This window comes from Balaenoptera borealis (assembly GCF_965194805.1).
Source record: "Balaenoptera borealis genome assembly, chromosome: 2".
Taxonomy (NCBI): domain Eukaryota; kingdom Metazoa; phylum Chordata; class Mammalia; order Artiodactyla; family Balaenopteridae; genus Balaenoptera; species Balaenoptera borealis.
The window spans coordinates 18,287,557-18,309,574 of NC_138867.1; the positions used below are offsets into that span (position 1 = coordinate 18,287,557).

General features: G+C 37.2%; 1 long non-coding RNA gene across 3 annotated transcripts in view; it reads right to left on the minus strand.

Moving 5' to 3' along the window:
* Positions 1-22,018, minus strand: part of LOC309623718 — a 929,788-nt gene that overhangs the window by 221,794 nt on the left and 685,976 nt on the right. For all 3 annotated transcript variants that reach the window (XR_014241493.1, XR_014241494.1, XR_014241495.1), the window contains exon 15: positions 19,123-19,277. This is a non-coding gene — a long non-coding RNA (uncharacterized lncRNA). The remainder of the gene's footprint in view (positions 1-19,122; positions 19,278-22,018) is intronic.

The window sequence follows — 22,018 nt, forward strand, 5'->3', positions numbered from 1 at the left end:
TAAAACGGAACACTACTCAGACATGAAAAAGATGAAATAATGCCATTTTCAGCAACATGGATGGAACTAGAGTTAATCATACTAAGTAAAGTTAAGTCAGACAGAGAAAGACAAATACCATATGATATCACTAGAGTGTGGAACTTAAAAAAAGAAAAAATGATACACATGAACTTATTTACCAAACAGAAACCAACTCACAGATAAAGAAAACAAACTTATGGTTACCAAAGGGGAAAACAAACTTATGGTTACCAAAGGGGAAATGTGGGGGGGAGGAATAAATTATGAAGTTGGGAGTAACATATACATACTACTATATATAAAATAGATAAACAACAAGGACCTATGTATAGTACAAAGAACGATACTCAATATTTTGTAATAAACTGTATTACCAAAAAAATGTTACTCTGCTACACTTGTAACTCACACAACACTGTAAATTAACTATACTCCAATAAAAAAAAACTGCCTGAAATTAAAAATAGTAATAATACTTTAAAAAAATCTGTAGCCATGATTCTTTATGAAATGTAAAAAGTGACCAATATTTTTGTATCATTGTTAATTACATATATATTTTTTGCTCTATTTCTTTGATGTGATTTGGAAACTTCAGACAAGGATATTCATCCCCTCAATGCTTAGTCTAATGTATAAATAGACCTACTATAATCAATCTTTCAGGTAACATAAACATACAGGTCTACTCGTGTATAATTAATTTTCAAAAATAACACTTTCTAAATACAGACATAGAGGAAATATTTACAGGGAATTTTCATTATAAAGAAAAACTCAAATTACAATTTTAAACAGACCACTGAGCAAATCATTTTGAAATACTTGATCAGGTATTTAGAGGTTACTATAACAATAATCAGATCTTCCTCAAATACAGTAGTATATATGTCTCTATATATCTATACATATATATATATATATATATATATATATTATATTAAAAAACTTTAAAGTAATTTTTCCCACCCCAATGGATAGTGTATATCTCCAACCCAGTTAAATCTTACCCTCTTTCAACAAAAATTAAACAAAAAAATGTTTGTGGTTTCTAACACCTTGTCTTCAAAACAAAACAACAACCAAAAAAACAGAAACAAAACAAAAAATAAAAGCAATGTACCTACTAGTTATGTCAGGGTCATTAAAACCCCAGGGAGTCCAAAACCCCAAGGGGCACGTCTGGATGGAAGCTGCCTCCCTTTGCCGGAAGCTCCAAATTACAAAAATATCAGTTGCAAAGATTTTCCTTGACTGCTGGAAGATTTGAGCATTGTAAATTAGACCACAGAGTTCCAATAAACCTTAACTGGAAAAAAAATGTCTAGCACACTCTAGTGAATCTTGGTCTCTATTTTGATGATTCATCTAGTGAGTCATATTCCTGGAAAGATTCTCTAGGGTCCCACAAAGGCTCATGCTTATTGTCCAAGGCTAGAACTCTTATGCACAGTCACATCCAGTCTCTGTTTTGAGGGTCTGCCACTGTGCCTGGGTGGCTGGTGCTGCAAAGACTCAAAACATAACCACAGAGGAATAATCTAGACAAACCAACAGGTCCTGGAGATATTTCTGGATCTCAAATAAAGATGCCCTCTTGCTTCCTCGTGAGTTCCCCTCTGAGGTCTTTGGAGCCTTTAATGTGAGCGGACTTCATTCTGGACAATCTATAAAGAGGTTCTAATCATGTTTTTCGTCCAAAGAGAAGATACCAGGTTCATAATCTGTGATAACATCATCCCCTCCTCTCAAGGAGTATCTGCAACAGGATGCAACACTATCTGTTCTAGCTATTGCCACCACTGTTGTAACTTTTTCTGGGGCAAAAAGATCCCTAATCCCTTTCAGTCAGCATCACTGAGAAGGGGCCAGGCCATGGAAAAGTCTGAAAAAGAATGGTAATCCAAAAGATAGTTTGCATTTTCTCCTAGACACAAAAATACTAGTGACTTCTCTACCAATTGATACAGGAATACTTCTTCCTGTCTTCTAAGTATTCCACTATACTTGAATAAATCAAGCTCCCTGACTCTTAATTAGGGGCCCAGGGAATAACACCCTGTACTTCCCATTCTATAATAATGGTTTTGACATTTTTATTTCTATCTCTTTTCCATAGTCTACAAGCTTTAAGAGGAAGCACACAATGTACCTTATATTTACCATAATAATTTCATTGTATAGCACAGTGCCTGACCTGATATAGTATACACAAAAAATACTTCTTAGTTAAATGAATGTATCAAAATGTTCCCATCAGTAAGTTAAGCCAACTAGCTAAAAGTTTAGGGTTTTGTCATTCCATACTTCTTCTTTTCCAAAGTGCATGAAGTAGAAATTAGCCCTTTCTAAATATTATTGCATGTCTTTACATAACAGAAAAATAAATAATAAAAAGCGTAGATTGAATTTTTCTTCACGAAACAACAGTTCTCAGTATATGAAACAACAGGATGGAATGTACAACTTGCTTTGGGGACCTCACCTGACTCTCCCTCAGATCATCTTGAAAAATGCACTGTGAATTGTATCTTATCAGGTTAACTGACTACTCATTTTAGCTCTAAGTAAATGGCCAAACATAGCTGACATTTAACAGAGAACACAGAAGTAAAGATTGCAATCTTTTAAGTAAGTTTCAGACTTATCAAACATAGCATTTTTCTTGCATATTGCTGTCAGGAAAACTATGGTTAACACTTTTTTTAAAAAAATCATTGTTGCCGTCAAAAACTGAAAAACTTTGTAAGTTAATTGGGAAGTAAATTAAGAATCAGCAGGTGAAAAATATAAAATCAAAATATTCATTTCACACAAAACCTCTGTGTCATGATTAATAACACTATTTTATAATAATCATGATTTCTCACAGTTTGATCTTTATAGGTTACCATAAGAATGCAGTTGATTAGTGTTTGCATGTATCTTTCTTGGTTATTACCTCTTAATCTCCTTTCTACACAAACAAAGGCATAAAGATATTAAGAAGAAGGAGAAGGAGAAAGAAGAGAACAGAGAGAAGAGGAAGGAGAAAATGAAGACAGAAAAAATATTACATAAAGGAATAGTTACTTTTCTGTATCAATTTAGTTAGGCCATGGCAACCAGATATTTGGTCAAATATTATTCTAGGTGTTTCTGTGAGGGTATTTTTTAGATGAGATTAACATTTAAATCGGTAAACTTTGAGTAAAACAGATTACCCTCTATAATATGGGTGGGCCATAGCTAATTAGCCTCTTAAGGGAATTCTGCCAGCAGACAGCCTTCAGAATCAAACTGTAGCTCTCTCCTTAATTTACTGTCACCTAAGGAAAAGGCCATAGGTCTCTTTGCGGAAGAACTGAAGAAATCCTTGTCCTATGTACTGACTGCATTGTTGCAAAAAACCCTTTGTTCTAGCTATCTGGCTCTTCACCAATAAATGAGCTATGGATCTTCAAATAGACACAGTTCCAGAAACTGAGGAGAGAATTATGACTTTTTACCGGAGTGACTACTGTTCTCTTTCTGCTCCGCCATGCGTGCCATTTTCTTGCTGTAGACGTTAACAGCACCCAAGCTGGCTGCCTGTCTCTTTTGCCCTTTGGAACACTATGCTCACTATCTTTACCACCACCTTTAGGTCACATGAACCTTAGCTGCTTTTCTGACATTGGAGGTCACTCCTGTTATTTTGAGATCCATAGATGAACAATTCCAAGTTTGTTACTGCCTCCCTTGTCATCAACTCAGCCTTACGGAAGAGCGCTACCACTTAACCTGTTGTGTTGCCGATGCCGCTCATCAATGCAGTTTGGATGGCCCTGGCGAGTGGTATGTATTCTGGCTCCTCCTGAAAACCTCTCCTCTGGTAGGTTTTCTGGACTCACGTAATTTATTCTATCCAGCTTTCTCTCCTCCTGTAGCCTCTTTATTCTGTCATGGCAACTCAGCTATGTCTGTTGCTCAACATGGGACATTTCTTTCTTCATTCTTCTAGAGTGTGGAGATATCTCTATTTTCTGGGGCCCTTGCCTGAGTGTTAAATCCTCATGTCCTGAGAATTCTTGCTTATGCAGTCTTATATTCTGGCCTACTCAGCAAGTACCCCCAAAGTGCAATCCCTGGGTCATTCCTTCAACTCCTGCTAATATAAGCTAATTCTTATATCTCCTCTATAAGTGTATATGCTCTTTCTTATCAACACATTCCAGTTGGATTAGGTTGCAATTTAATGTTAATTCCCAGCCTGTGACCCACGGGAGAAGAAATGAATCTCTTGAGGAAAGGTGGTCACCTGTTGCCCTTGTGAGAGAGGCTACTACAGTGTTCTCTGTCAGGCATAAACTGTTAGCTTTCACTAGGAAGGACTGGTGAGTCACCTCTGTGAACTCTGAGGATTCCAGGGCTCCAGCACAGACAACTTCTTCAGGATCATCTCTCTAGAGAATCTATCCAGATATCCCCATCCCCCAATTCAGCTTGACAGGTGTTATTTTCAGCTCTTCTGAAATGTTTTCTGAAGTCCTTTAATAACACTAAAATAAAGCAGATTTTGCTGAGTGCTTTGAAGATGAAAAAGGGTTACAGAAACTAGTCCACTTAACAGTCATTTGTCATGACATTATCCAGTGGCACAAGTCTCCACCAGACCCTGGAGAAAATATTTTTTCTTCAAGCATAAGATTTTTGGAGTTTACAGAAACTAAATACAAAAATCATGCTGCAAAATGAAATCTTGAAATCCTCCTACTGCTGTTTGGGAATCAGAGATAGAGTGAGTATCAATAAGTCTTAAGACTTATTGTAAGCCAACTGGAAGATCTGAGCAACAAAATTGTGCAGTTTTTTCCCCCTTCCTTTAAATACAAGTATATGATTAAGAAGGGTTCCTTTCTCCGAATCTTCTCAGCCTCAAAATTTGACTTTGAGAGAAGAAGAAGAATATTGTGATGAGTAGTTAAAATGGTTGCTTTGAAATCCATTTGCTTTGAATGGTTGCTTTGAAATGGGAGGCAGCTAAATTTACGTTCTATTCTTTGAGCTGTAGCTGGCTTTTTTGAAGTCAGTCCCATGCTTGTCTGGTTCAGGGGTCAGTCAGATGTTTGGGTAAAATTGATACACAGAGTTTGGGGCTTCTCCTCCCTAACTCTGTACTTTCTGCCATTTTCACCTTCAGATTCCAGAAGCTATGACTGCCCTGAACTGTGTCTCCTAGTTCTCCACAAGAATGAGGCTGATTTCTACTGAAGCTTTAGCCTCCCTGTCAGATGTAACTCTGGAGTAGTCTCAGGCTAAAAGCAAAACAAACGAGAAACTCACCTTTTACCCTGTGGTCTTCTCTGTTTCTAGGTGTTAACTCCCCTCTAGTATCTGCTTTTTATATATTTATTTTTCCAGAAAATATATCCACCTTTTCTTTATTCAACTTAAATCACTGAACTACATCAAGCCAAAAAGCCCTAATATTTTACACGTTATATGCCAGAAAACATACCTCACTAGAATATTGTATAGTAGTGATTTGTTATATTTAGGCCTAGTTAGATAAAGAAACAGTATCGAGCAGAACTTTTTTAACGAAAAAAGGGAGGAAGAAGCTGCAATTTCCTATTCCTACATTAATAATTTTCATTAGAGTCGGTGTTCTTTGTGGGAAGACAAGAGAAAACTAAATATAAAACTAGAATTTATGCATTGGCCAAAATAAACAGACCTAGAGGAAAATGTTGTCTAATTAAAAGATCATTGAAAATTATTTGCAGGCTATGATATCTACAATTACTAATCATTCTTAGGTATAGTGTTCTATAGAGATTTTTTTTTTAACATAGAGATTTTCTGAGACTTGACCAGTTTCTCAAGTGTCCCTCCAGGATAAAAAATAGTAATAAAAATAAAATTAAACATTTAATCTGTTTTAAAATTTAAAAATCATTTAAAGTGAATAAGGAGCCATAGAGTATTATTTATTAAGACTGTGAGATAGCAACATTTTAGATTTAAGTACACAGAACATAATAATCCTTTGAGAAAACAAACAAAAATTTAATAGAAATGTACCATACATATGTTCAAATTAGGAAGTTTTAATTGACATGTGGTGTGGATTTTTTTCTTCATGCCTATTATTAGATTTAATATATTTTACAGTTCAAAAGATTGAGTCTCTTTGTATTATTATGGTTTGACAGTAAACCTGGATTTTCAAGCACATGGGTGACAGTAATGCAACTGGAAAGTTTCAGAGATAATAATACAGACCCATGTAGAGGGTGTAATTGTCCCAGGGGGGTAAGAGACATAGGTGTACTTGCTTATTCATAGACTGGTGACAGTTTACTATGATGCTAATCCTTACTTGTTTGAATGAATTAAATATATTTAAAATGAATGGTCATGAAGGCTGAAACATTTGACGCTAACATCCTAGCAACATTTCTTAGCTTCCTGTTGGTACCGAAGTACAAAATGCTAGGAAATATCAGTGACGTTTATTGAAGCGATTTCCTTTTTCTGTACTTGTGGGTTGATACTTCCAATCAAGTGTTGCTGATTAGATTCTGAAAGCATGTAATTGATTTTCAAACTCTTTACATCCTGGTTGCTATGTTTAAACAGCCACATGAGAAACATTTCCTGAGTCTAGGTAGATTGCTTTTTGTTTTACATGAGCAATAGCTTAAAAGGTGAGTTGACATTTAAAGAAATAAATATTCAAGCACGAGGTACATTTGAAAGTCATTAAGATTAATAAAGGTTTACAATAACATATTATCCTTAAGTGTTGACACAAATACTATGCTGTATTTATCTGACACTAATCTGTCTAACATATGAAGAATGGAAGCAATGATTTGATTTTGACCCAAATAATGATGTCATCATAACCTTTGCAAGAATGAATTAAAGCATATTCTAACCTTTTCATTATTTCACATTTTCACTACCAGAAAATCATTACTCAAAAGGGAAAGGAATGATTTTGCAACGGGGTCTTGCTTAGGGTTATATTTCAATTCCTCATAATGAAACATAAAGGACAGGAAAAAGAAGGTGAGGACATTCTATCAAATCACTACTCGCAGTTTTTCATAGGTAATACTCAGTATAGTTTAAGACTTAACCAAGAGAACAACCCATTATGTCTCAGCAGCAAATCTGTCAATATGCTGATGGAGCAGAGGCATAATATATGTTATTTGAATATTGCAACAGGTAACTTTTATTTGTAAAATGCAAGGAAGATTTTACTTTAAGGGAAAAACTTCACAACCTAAGGATTTAATTAAAAAATATCAAGTGAACAAAAATTCTGAAAGCCTGTGAACATTAAACTAGATGAAAATTACAAACTTTTAATATGAAAAATTAAGTAGATCATCCCTTGATTTGTTGAGCATAATAAAGCTTATTGAAACTAATCAAATGACATTTTTTCTTAGGAAGGTCTTTCTGATATATAGCATTGGAAACTTACTTCATTGTTCATGATCATTAAGGCTTAATTTAATTTAATTCTATTTATTTTAATATTCAAACCTTTATTAGCTTCTGACACCGGTCAACCCCACTCCTGGGAGCAGTTCCCTCCTATACTTGTAAGATCATTTAATATGTACTTCGTAAGGAAGTCTGCATTTAGACTCAGGTTTGTTTGCTTGATTAATTTGGTGAACTTAAAGACATTGCTTAGTCAAAATTCAAACAACACATGGATTCTAAATTGCTCCAAGGTAAATTCTCAATTCTATACAATTTGCTGATTTTTAAAGGGGGGAAAAAAAAGATTTTCTAACTTTTCTCCAATTGTTTCCAAGGACAATTGACAATTTAATGCTATCATTTACATGTAGGCCAAAACATGATTTGTTCCTGTCTCCTTTTCATTTAATTCAACTTAAAAAAAAAAAATGTATTGATGGCCCACAATGAGCCAGGTTTTATTTCACTTTCCAAAGATACTTTAGTGAATCAAACAACGATGCCTGCCTTTGTGGAGCTTATATTCTAGAAGCGATGGGGCAGCAGATAATGATAAACATGGACACATAAATGATATTTTACATTAAAAGGCCATGAGCCTTATGGAATGAAAGAACAAGGAAAGGGTTTTCAATTGTAGGCGGGGCCTGGGGGTGGATTCTACTTTTACTTAGGCTGGTATGGGTAGACCTCCTTTTGGTGATAGTTGAGCCAAAAATTTGAAGAAGTGAGGGACTTCACCCATGAAGCTATTTGGGGAAAACTGACCCATTCAGAGTCAGAGCAAAATCCTAAATGTGGAACTTGTCTGGTATGTTTGGAGAAAGCTATGAAGCTAGTGTCACCGGAGAAGCAGAAGGTGAACCGGAGCTCCCGCTGCATCTCAGTGATGTGAGATGTCTGAGAACTAAGGGAGGGGTAATCATGTGGGGCTTTTAAGTCATTTTGAAGAGTTTGGTTTATATTCAGAGTGAAATGGGAGCTAATTTAGAAAGACTGAACTTCTGTTTGTTAATGACAATTCTGGCTACCATATAGAGAAGTTGTGGGAGAGGAACTGGGGTCAAATCAGGTCACCTAATGATGAGGCGCTTCCTGTAATTCAGACAGGGAGTGACAGAAAATATAGCCAATCCAAATAAGTACATCTATTTCAGGAAACACCCTGAAGCATCTTTGAATAGGACACTATCTAGTTTACACACCAGTCACATCCGATATTCAAAGGATTTTATCAAGTTATCACTTTAAGTTAAGTTTGGGAACACACATTCACTCCTCTTCTGTGGAGAATGGCTTTTGGCAAGATAGTTTTAGTGCCATAACCACATTTCAGTGTGAATTCTTTGGTGTGCAGATTATATAAAATGCTTTGACGTATACTATATCAGTACACAGTAAAATCAAAGAGGAGAACTAAGCAGGGCTTAATTCATAGGCCTAGTGTTGCAAACTTCTTTCCCTTTGTCCCTCTGAAATCTGCTTCTCAGAGTTAGACACAATAGGTTGAGCAACAAGCAAGGATTAGGTATGGTTCACATATGATTCCAGAGTTGGTTTATAATCTTGAATGAGAATTGAAAAGTCAAAACCCCTTTACTACAATTCCTTTTCATGTGACTCTTGGGCATGCCATGTTTAAGAGGTACTGTGTCCCACATCCCTTTAGAAATACTAAGTATTTATCTAACTGCCATTCTCCTAGCTCTTTCTAGTCATGGTTCCAAACTGAGCCATGATTTTGAACCATCATTCAACATTTTAACGAGTATGTATTTATGTATCTAGTAGGTTTGGCCAGCCTGGCATTTTCATATGGATTCCCACATATACAGTTTAGGAAGATTACACACATTAAAATGGTTCTTTCTTCCAAAAGTCCCTGTTATATTTACTATAGAGAAAAAAAATTGGATGATCATTTTAACCCTTGCTAATGTTTTTTACAAGATTACAAAAAGTTTTATCTAATAAATAACATAAAATATGTTTTATAAAATATAGATAAATTTTACAAAATATATACAGAGGTTGTATTAATAATTAATAATTAGTAAATAATTAATAACCAATACAAAACCAATCAGGGGGTTGCTGCTCAGATACACAATTATGAGGATAAAAACAGAACCAAAACAAACATCACTGGAATACAGACCCCCCTCAGCTCCACCACTAACTAATAATAGGGATTGTCCTTAAGGACCTCCTGCCTCCCTCTTGCTGTCAGAATCCATTGTTAGCGACACCCTTTCTCTCTCATCCCTCCACACGTGTACAAAACTCCCAGTACAACTGTATTTAGCTGTGTTCTTTCTCATATCAGGTAAAAAGTAATATGCAAATAAACATGTAATCAAAGAGGTGAGTTATTTGTCAAATCTTGTGAGTTGCAAGGTCTTCTTAGTATGAAAGCTAAGGAGAAATTCAATGTTTATATTAGAAAAAAAATGAATTTAATTATGAAATGTAATCAGCACTCATATTCTGTGTGCCTGCTCCTTGAAAAAAGTTTTGCTAAGTCATGCCTTCAATTTCAAGACCTTACAGTTCATTGGAATGAGGAACTATGAATAGATATGTGCACATCACTAACTCCAGTATAAGACACTGGGAGAGAAGAGCTGGAAGGTAGCACTATAATGCCCTAGGTTGCACTAGACATTAGATCTTTACCCATAGGATACCCATTTCATTTTCCTAAATGGCTCTCTATAAACCTAGTGAAATGAATGATTTGCCAGATATTGTAAAGAGGGTAGAACTACAGGATTTTATAGTGTAGGTTCAAACTCTTTGCCTGACTCTCATAGTTTATAAGCTAGTCTCTTGCAGCCTTAACACAATGATGTTAAAAGCAAAGCAGCTACAAATTCCCTACCGTCCTGTGCCCCCGTATCTCCAACCAGGAGTCGCTGAGAGGACAGAGCAAAGCGTCACCCTGCTGAATAGCAATTACTGCTTCTGTAATACCTATAATAACTGGCCCTAGTTTATAAAATTGAAACAAATTGCTTACAAGTAATTATTCTCAAGCAACATAAATAGTTTAAAGCTATTGCATCTGAAAAGTTAATTACCCTGAGTGCAACTCAGCATAATTTTCTTTTATAAAATATTTTATATTAAAAACCAGGCTGTTCACTAATGTCAGACAAAGGATTGTTCCCTTTGTGACAAGTTCACTTTTAATTTGCTTTTATTAATTATTTACTGATCCTATTCATAAAGAAAAACTGGAAATATATTACATAGCCTTTTATTTTTGGACATTGAGATATATTTAGAACTAAAGAGGAAATGAAGGAAGTAAATGTTCTTGTAATTCTTCACTCTCTGGCCGCTTCTATTCCAGAGACAGGAACAGCCCCCAAGACCACACTGTGAATTAGTCTGAGAATATCAACTGGGCTCAGAAACTTCCTCTCCCCCGCCCTCCAGCAAAACACATTTTATAACCAATCTTAACGAGCTGCAGTCTAGTGACTGTCAGTGGTCATACCAACAAAGCTGACAAATTAATTTACCTTAAAGCATAGTTAAGTGGTAATAGCAGTGCTGTTTTCTCAGAGAATGTTTGCATGTCAGTAGGGACTCCAGGTTACCCCAAAGGAATTGACAATTAATAGTGAAGCTATACAAATGGCACTGATCAGAAATACGTATACAAATGGGACAGTATTAAGGTATATATATTTTTTCTACATATATTTGCTCCTACAATTTCAATTAGATAATGGTTTTCTGTTTTCTTTCTCAGTGGACATTTGTTGTAGGAAAGCAGAAAAAAGCAGCTTAAAGCCAAAGACTTTTCCAGTATTTTATAAAATCTGAAATTGAATAAAGAGGTAGGTGTTCCACATTAGAAATAAAGAGGATGATAACTTTGGGAAAGACAAGCCAACAATTGGCTGGTTTTCCCCAAGGATCAAAGCAGGTTGGAAGAACCTGAGGATTGTGAGAGTCATGAGCTGACCTCCACCTGTTTGTGGGGAGGAGGCTGGGGGTGAGCTCGGGCTTATGGAAAAGGATGGAACTGAGCAATGTGGACGCTGGATCCCCACCCAGGAGCATCTGTATTGACCTAGTTCCTGAGCACGGCCCAGAAGCAACAGAGCTAATGGAAATGTGTCCTATAATACCTTGGGGCCATGTAAACATGTAAAGCACTGCATTGTGCTGGAGTGGAAGTGTGCGCCCCAGTAACTGAGTTTAAATTGTACTTCTCCCATTCCTAGTAACTCTATTTGTGCATCCACACTCCAATCTCTCAGCTTCTGTCTTTCTAGGTGTCTCCTTGAGCACTATACATCACAGCAGATGCAAAGCAGGGTGTGATACATCTTTCTGGAGCATCAAGTTTTTTTTGTTTTTTTTTAAAAGTATTTATTTATCTATTTATGGCTGTGTTGGGTCTTAGTTTCTGTGCTAGGGCTTTCTCTAGTTGTGGCAAGCGGGGGCCACTCTTCATCGCGGTGCGCGGGCCTCTCACTGTCGCGGCCTCTCTTGTTGCGGAGCACAGGCTCCAGATGCACAGGCTCAGTAATTGTGGCTCACGGGCCCAGCTGCTCCGCGGCACATGGGATCTTCCCAGACCAGGGCTCGAACCCGTGTCCCCTGCATTGGCGGGCAGATTCTCAACCACTGCGCCACCAGGGAAGCCCGAGCATCAAGTTTATTAACTAGAATTGGAAGAACCAAGGAGTCCTTGGAACAAGAACTATCCCCCTCCCCCACCAACACGGAAGACAGAAGAGTGGGGGAGGGGAGACGTGACCCAGGAATGACAGTCCAGTCTCTGAAGTTTCACCCAGGTGGGGGTTGAGGGGCAGACCTGCAGCCACGGTGGCCTCGCTTTCGGTCGCCCGGGCTGCTCCGGACCATCCTCTGAGCTGGCCAGGGTCTTGGATACGATGCTTCTGAAGGCCGCGCAGAGAACACCCTCATCTTCCACTGGACCGGGCCCCAGGGAGCGCGGCGGCCTGACCTTCCTGCCTCGGTCATGCATGGGGTTCACATGGGCTCACTTTATTATGACGCCTCTTGCTGGGCAGCTTGCAACAAAGATGTTTCAAAACAAAGTTCCAGATTCTCCTAGCCACCCCTTGCTTTTTCTGGCTGTGGCCAGAGGGAGTGGATGAGGACACACTCTCAGGCTGCCCAGTGTGGGAGGACCCTCCAGTGTTGGACACACCCGGGGGGCAGCTGGTTCCCTCTGGGGCTCCAATCCTGCTGCTGGTAGAGGGGGATGTCCCAGTGCCACACTGGGGGGCTGGGCTGGGGGTGGCAGTCCTCGCCTCCAGGCTGGGTGGGGGACAGGCAGACTCACCGGTCTTCTGCCCCGCCTGCTGGTCTTCCTGCAGCTGCACGTTTTCTCCCTGGTAGAGCCACCTGCTTTTCAGGGGGGACACCACAGGGCTTTGAGAAGGCTCAAGTTCACTGCCGCTGAGGTCCCCGCGACAGAAGGGCCTCACAGTTACGATGGAGGCCCCTACCTGGGGTTTCTTGGCGCTCACACTGCCTGTTCCAGCATCCTGGATCTGGTCGCAAGTCAAGCCCGGAGTCGTCACCGTTGTCACCTTCAGGTCCTCTTCACAGGGTGGCTGGAGTGGCTCCTTCTGGCCCATGTTTAACCAAGCATGACTCATGAGGTCAGGTAAGGTGCCTCTGTCACTGGGGTTGAGGGCAATCATTTTTTGTAATAGATCCCTTATCTCCAAAGACAGATAAGGTGGGATGTGGTATTTCCCTTGTAGGACTTGCTTCCGCAGCTCCTGGTAGTCTTTTCCCACAAAGGGATGGCACCCAGTTACCATGGTGTAGAGCACTACTCCCAGGCTCCACACGTCCACCGCAGGGCCGCTGTAGCTCTGCCCCAGGAAGATTTCCGGGGCACAGTAAGGGGGTGTGCCGCAGATTGTGTCCATTTGTCCAGAGTCATCACACTTGTTGCTGAGGCCAAAGTCTGTAAGTTTGATATTCATCTTGGAATCAAAGAGGAGGTTCAGTGGCTTCAGGTCCCGATGCACGATGCCCCTCTGGTGGCAGTGCTGCAGGGCGGAGAGCAGCTGCTGGAACGGGCCTCGGGCCTCCACCTCTGTCATACGGCCATGGATCTTCAAATAGTGGTACATGTCCCCCCCACTGAGGTACTCCATCACCAGAATAAATGCCTCCTCTGTGTTAATCGCCCCCAGCAGTTTTACAATATTGGGGTGATTCAGGAGCTTCATACCGCACACTTCCCGGAAAAGTGCCTGGACACTTGCGACGCTCTGACGCCTTTTCTTAATCACCTTGAGAGCCACCTGTGTCCCGGTCAGAATGTGCCGCGCCAACTTCACTTTACCGAAGGTGCCTTCACCAATGGTGCGGAGGATCTCAAAGCCATCAATATGAGCCTTCTTGTCAGCAGGGTTGGCTGTGAGGCCCTGCATCATGGTGACCTGCTAACTACACTGACTGACAGCACTACCTAGCAACGCTAACTACGCTAACTAACAATGCTAACTGTACTAACAGTGCTAAGTGTGCTGTCTCTACTAACAGCGCTAACTACGCTAACTGTACCAACAGTGCTAACTAGCACTAACTACACTAACTATGCTAATCAAGTATTAACTACACCAGCTATGCTAACTATACCAACAGTACTGACTATGCTAACTGTACTAATCTAGCAATACTAACTAAAATTAAGATACAAATGAGAAAAAGAACAAAGGAAGAAAAGAAAGCAGAAGAAATGGAAAAGAAACACCAAAAAATTGAGAAGAAAAAATTTAAAACTAAAAGAAATGATAAAGAGAGAAAAATGAGAAAAAGGCAAAGAAGAAAGAAAAATGAGAAAGATAAGAAAGAGTAGAGAAAAGAGAAAAATAAATCAACAAAATGGCAGAAACAAGGAAAAAACAAGCTAACTGTAGGTCCAAGGCCGTCAGGTCACCAAAAGCAGCTTCCTGGGCTCTAAGGACCAAAAACCTGGGCCCAGCTGCCCCTTTTACAGGGCTCTGTGAAGTACATCACAGTGGTGCACTCTGAGGTCAGAGCAAGAAATGGACGCATCACAGCTGGGGGTAAACCACAGGGGTTTTCTCACTTCTTGAGTTCAAGGCCCCTTTACACTTAGGAAAAAGGATCCCAAAGAAATTTTTCTTTACGTGTGTTATTAGATATTGGTATTCACTTTGTTATAAATTAAAATCTGTAGGATACTTCCAGTGGCCTTTTTATTTCTAGTTTGAAAATCTGTAATAATTTTAAAGACCTCATAATGTCTACACTTGAAATATTCATTTCCTTTTCCTTAAATTCTGGTCTCAAAATAATGTTACAACTTAACTGACTTCACGATACTATACAAAATGTTCTGCTGCATAAGACACGATAAGGTACATTATGAAAGTTCTATGAAGCTGAGAGAAGATTTGCCAGGAAGGTCATGAGCAGATTTCTCATCAGGAGCCTCGGAGGCCAGATGGCATGGCTCAATGTACTTCAAGTGTTGAAGGAAAGAATCCGTCAACCAAGAATCTTATATCTAGCAAAACTTTCCTTCGAAAATGAGGGAGAAATCAAGACATTCCCAGTTAATCAAGAGTTGAGAGAGTTCTTAACCACCAGACCCGCCTGCCACAGGGAGTTCTTCAGGTTGGAGTCAAGGACACTGCACAGTAGCTCAAAGCCGTATGAAGAAATAAAGACCTCTGGCAAAAGTAGATAGACGGGCGATGAGAAAAGCTAATACTGTTGTAACTTTGGTTTGTAGCTCCACTTTTTGTTTTCTATTTGATTTAAGAGACTAATATATAATAAAACACACCACACACATAGAAATCAAAAAAAAAAATCTATACCTAAAGCTATTACTAGAATTTAAAAATTTCACACATCTTATTAATATATACACTTGATGAAAAAAGCGTTGAAAATTAGCATCAATATTGATATAACTATTTAGGAATTTAGATTACATGTTCCCCTATGTAATTCAATTAATATTTGGGAGAAAATTAGGAGATAAAAATTCTTTGAAATCTTAACATTTCATTATAAAAAATAACCTTAATAATTACATAAATGAAGTAGAACTTTGGTGTGTAGATTTCTATCTACATATACATGGAAATAAATTATGAAATATATACAAACATGTACACACAGAATGGCCTTTACATATTCTATGAAAAATTCGTTCCCACCAACTAATGTATCACGGAAAAAAATTTCCAGAGGAGATATAGATAGATAGATAGATAGATAGACAGACAGACATGGATATATGTATCTATGTTTGCCTCTATAGACCCTTACGAGTAGTTGACATTATGGATGGTTCTACTAATTGACTCTTCTCAAATTTCTCCATGTAAGTTTGAGATAAACATGTAGGACAGCTTTCTTACCATGTGGGTAGTAAATGGGAGCAACAAGGACTATTGAAGGAGAACACAGCACATTGCTGCATTAGTCTACTGAATATACTAAAAGGAGAAATTGAACCATCCCCATGTCAATCCTTGGGGATTAAGCAGAAGAACAAGGTGTTTACGTTACTCAAGTTTCAAACAAGCGAACAAACACCTCAGCACTTCCAGGTAACTACATTTCCACAAAAACTCCTATGAACATGCCAATAAGTCCAGAGCATCAAGAACTATGGCTAAAGAGGCCTTATGAGGTACTCAAAGACCTCACTTAGCCTAGAGTAAGTGGTTATACAGACTAATCCTTCTGTAACCCAAGTGAGGGGTGGAGAAGAAGCACTTCCTCATAGCATAGGGCAGTGGTGATGGACAGAGAATATGCAAGGAATGAACTCTTAATACTGGTATCTTGTAGGCACACAGAGTATATAGATCATAGGAACAATGAGAAAAGAAACCTTTAGTTCCTTTAATTGGCTGAATTCATTAGAGGCTAGTATGGTTTAGACAAAAAAAAAAAAAAAAAAAGAGGCTCTTTCTAGCACAAGAGTTGGAAGATTGGTGGCCTATTTCAGTAGTTCTTATATAATCCAAACTCAGGTGAACAAGTGTTAGAGACAATATACTTTTATTATTATCAATCTTTGTAGGAGAGGCATAAACCCAGTCTGATTATATTTGAAAAAAAACTACTGTGATAATACTTCCCTTCCATGTGTTGGAGTATAATCTGCCATAATATATTTGGAGAAAATCTGGAATTTATCATATTCACAGTGAAAAAAAGAACAATCTGCCAGGGATTGGGGAGGGGAGGAGGGAAGGATGAACAGCTAGAGCAGACAGGATTTTTAGGGCAGTAAAACTATTCCACATGATGTGGTGGTAATGGTGGGTACATAACATCATGCCTTTGACAAAACCCACAGAACTGTAGATCACAAAGAATGTGAGCCCTTAAAATAACTGACTTTATTTTATAACAATGTATCAATGTAGGTTCAATTTTAACGTGCTTACCACACCAAGGCAAGATGTTAATAATGAGGGCAAGGGAAGGAGTGGGAGGGGGAGTATATGGGAACTCTGAACATGCTGCTCAAGTTTTCTGCAAGCTCAAAACTATTCTAAAAATAAATTCCAATAATTCAAAAAATGTAAAGGGAATACGAAAGGCATATTAAGTTAATACTAAACTAAAAACTTTGGAGTAGGCATATTAATTTCAACAAGGCTGATTTAAGAATCAGCTTGGGACACCTGGAAACAAAGGGCAGGGTTAGCCCCTACAGCCAGTGCTGCTTTACAAGATTTGGACTAAACACATAACTGAGTCTTTTGCTCCATGTGGGAGTGAAGAAAAGTGTAGGAGGGGCCTTGCCTCCAGCCTTACAGTGAGCTCCCTGAGGGGTTGTTCTCTATCTTGTTTCACACTGAGACTGTTTATTGGTGACATTCTTTCTGGGTCAAAACCATTCCAGTGGGGGTAAGCTGAGACGAAGTGAGAGAGTGTCATTGACATATAGACACTACCAAATGTAAAATAGATAGCTGGTGGGAAGCAGCCGCATAGCACAGGGAGATCAGCTCGGTGCTTTGTGACCACCTAGAGGGGTGGGATGGGGAGGGTGGGAGGGAGGGAGATGCAAGAGGGAAGAGAAATGGGAACATATTGTATATGTATAACTGATTCACTTTGTTATAAAGCAGAAGCTAACACACTATTGTAAGGCAATTATACTTCAATAAAGATGTTTAAAAAAAAAAAAAGATGTTAAAAAAAAAATTTTTTTAATTAAAAATACCAAGGAAAAGGTGGGACATTACATATTAATAAAAGTATCAATTCTCCAAAAAGACATAAAACTCCTAAAGTTGTGGAATCTGACATCAAGCTTTCAATATATGTGAAGCAAAAACTGATAGATCAAGTAGGTACAGAATCAGTAAGGATAGACTTGACCTGGACAGTAATAGCAATCAAACTAATATAATTGGCATTTATAGAATACTCCACTCAACAACAATAAAATATACATTTTTCTCAAGCTCATGTGGATCACAGAGAAGAGTCTCAAGAGGAATTTTAAAAAGCAATTATATAGAAATAAAAATTTAAAAAAAATTGTAGATACAGAGAAAGCAGTGCTGAGAGGAAAATTAAGTGCATATATTCAGAAAGAAGAAAGATCTATAATCAGTAATCTGAGCTCCACCTCAGGAAACTAGAGAATGAAGAACAATTTAATATTAGTGTAAGCAGAAAGTAAAAAGAAATAATACATACGTGAGCATAAGTTATTGAAACTGAAAACTTTAGTAGAGAAAATCAATGAAACCAAAAACTTCTTTGAAAAGACCAGCAAAACTGATAAACCTCTAGCCAGGTTAACAGAAAAAGAAAAGAAAAGAAAAAATAATTACCAATATCAGAAATTAAAGAGACGTCATCCTGACCTGTTTCATGAATGTTAAAAAGGCAGTAAAGAACAACAAGCAGAACTCTATAATTTAGATGAAACAGAATGATTTCTTCACAGACACAAATGCTTAAAACTTACACAAGGAGAGACAGGTCATCTGATCAGGCCCATATCTATTAAAAAAAAATTGTATCAATAATCAAAAACCTTCCAAAAAAGAAACCTTCAGTTCAGATAGTCACCGGTGAATTTTACCAAATCAAAAGAAATGGTGCCAATTACCACATTCCCTTCCAGAAAACAGAAGCTGAGGAAACTCATTCTATGAGGTCAGCATTACCATAATACCAAAACCAGACACAAGCATTACGTGAAATAAAAATATTTATATATCATGTTAAGAAGTTGAAAACTTTCTCACTAAAATCCAGAAAAAACGAAAGATATTCTCTTTTACTCTTCCTACTCTCCGTTTTACTGAGATTTTTAGCTAGTACATTAAAACAAGAAAGAAAAAAAAAGAGAAAGTATTTGGCTTGGAAAGGATTAAATAAAGCTGTCTATACTTGCAGAAGACATGATTGTCTCTGCAGAAAAATACAATTTTGGAAAATTATGGAAATAACAAAGGACTATAACAAGGTCACAGGATTCATGGTTTAGTATATATTCTTGTGTATATGCTATACATACATATATATGTATTTTGTATATATACCGTACATATAAATATAAACACACATACATTTAATAAGTCAATGAAATTTGAAATTAAATCATACCATGTTGGGCTTCCCTGGTGGTGCAGTGGTTGAGAATCTGCCTGCCAATGCAGGGGACACGGGTTCGAGCCCTGGTCTGGGAAGATCCCACGTGCCGCGGAGCAACTGGGCCCGTGAGCCACAACTACTGAGCCTGCGCGTCTGGAGCCTGTGCCCTGCAACAAGAGAGGCCGCGATAGTGAGAGGCCCGCGCACCGCGATGAAGAGTGGCCCCCGCTTGCCGCAACTAGAGAAAGCCCTCGCACAGAAACAAAAACCCACCACAGCCAAAAATAAATAAAATAAATAAATAAAATAAATTTCTAGTTAATATTAAAAACAAAAAAAAACATACCATGTATATTGTACCATAAAGATGAAGTACTTAAATATAAATCTAACAAAATATGTATAGGAACTATATGTGCAAAACTATAAAATGCTGATAAAAGAAACCAAAGATTAAATAAATCAAGAGTTATTCTGTGTATACTGACTGGAAAAATCAATATTATTAAGATGTTTATTCTTCTTAACTGTATCTATATATTCCATGCAATTCCAATCAAAATTACAGTGAGCTATTTTCTTGATATTGACACACTAATATCAAGTTAATGTGGAAAGGAGAAAGACCTAAAATTGCCAAAACAATAATAGAAGATTAACAGCATAGCTGTAGTGCTAACAATTCCTGATTTCAAGAATTACTATAAAGCTACAGTAATCAAGAGAGCATGATATTGGCTCAAGAATAGACACATAGATCAATTAAACCATATAAACAGCCCAGAAGGAGATGCACAGAAATGCAGTCAACTGGTATTTCACAAGGGACAAAGACAATCAAGAGAGAAATAGATGAATGGATAAACAAAATGTGGTACATTCAAACAGTGCAATATTATTCAATGAAGAAAAATAAATGAACTAAAATGCCATGAAAGGATATGGATGAATATTAAATGTATAGGGTAAAATGAAAGAAGCCAGTAGCAAAAGTCTACATACTGAATTATTCCACTTATATGACATCTGGAAATGACAGAACCTATAGGCATGGTAAATCAGGAATGGCCAGTAGATTAAAGAAGGGCTAGAAATGATGATGAAACACAGGGAATATGTTCAGCGTTTCAAAACAATGCTGTATACTTTCATTGCAGATACATGACACTAAGCATTTGTAAAATTCCATAGAGCTTTACAGCTCAAATAGTAAATATTAATATAAACAAATTTAAAAAAATCATTTAAGAGGTCAGGGGAATCCAGGATGGGTGCAGAATGTAACTCGGGGCTGGGTATATGGGAACTCTCTGTATTACCCTTTCAATTTTTCTATAAATCTAAAATCTTTTCTAAAAACAAAAACTTATTTTTAAAAAATTCTGCAAGACACAAATAGAATACATTCAAAGAAAGTCACATCATAGTCAAACATCATAAATGAAAATAATATTTAACCAGAAAATAAAAAGATACATTATATTCTGGCACAACAATAAGAAGAATGAGAGCTAACATCATCAGAAACAAGTGAAGCCAGAGATAATAAAATCATATATTTAATGAAATTATAGGAAAAATGTGTAACCCCCAAATTTTATATCTACTAATAATTTTGTCCCAAAATTAAGGTTAAATAATGAAATTTTCAAATAAACAAGAACAGGCAGAATTTGTTGCTAGCTGAACCAGACTGCAAGGAATACTGTTGATAGCGCTTCAGATAAGACAAAGAAAACCAAACCAAACCAAAACAAACAAACAAAAATGAGCACAAATTTACTGATGTACGTATCTGCAGGAAGAAATGAAGATCACCGGAAAGGGAAATTGTGAATTTAACTATAAAATAATATTTATAAAATATATTAAATAGTTACTAACTCTTTAAAGAAAAAACTACACTGCGGATACATAACACATAATAGAAGGAGAATGAGTGACAACTAAAGTACAAAGGACAAAACAACAATACATGGTATTTTACTTACAATAATGGCTAATGGGCATAATTTAAGTCACTTTGAAAAGTGAAAGATTAAAAAGCTGAATTTAGAAAATAACCAGTAATAACACAAAGCAACATACATTTAAAACATTGACAGAATTAACAGGAGCTACAGAAAAATATACAATGAACCACAGCTATTTCAAATAGGATTTTCTCATAATTAAAAACAAAAAAATCAGTAATGCTATAAAAGCTTTATTTTTTATTGAAGTAAAATTGATGTATACCATTATAAAAGTTTCCGGTGTGCAACACTGTAATTCAATACACAACGGGATCATCATCAAAAGTGTAGTTATCATCCATCACCACAGAGTCGATCCCTTTTACCCATTTTGCCCACCTCTCAACCCTTTCTCCTCTGCTATATCTGTTCTAGATATAAAAGTTTTAAACTATATTATTATCTAACTTACCTAACAGAAATTTATAGAATACTACATCTGGCAGCTAAAATACATAGTCTTTGGGGCTATAAAACAAGTCTCAATAAGTCACAAAGGATCATATGTTCTGTGAACATACATAAATGAATAAATGTTTTCGCGAAGAATAATGAGATAATCTTATGTGTTTGAGAATTAGCAGTACGTGTCTAAATTAACACTTCTTTAAAAAAATGCAATGGGAATTTAAAATATATTATTGACAGTATGGAAATAGAAATTTCCCTTATCAAAACTTATATGATTGAGGCAAAACAGTCTTTGGATATACTTTATCATTTAAATATGAAAGTTTAAAAAATCAATAAGCTAAGCCTCCATCTCAAGATTCTAAAAAGGAAAAAGGAAAATTTAAAACCCAGAGGAAGAAGAAGGATAAAAAGTAGAATGATGAGAACAAAGATCAAAGATATAAAATAGAGAAAAATAACAAAGCCATAAGCTTTAATCT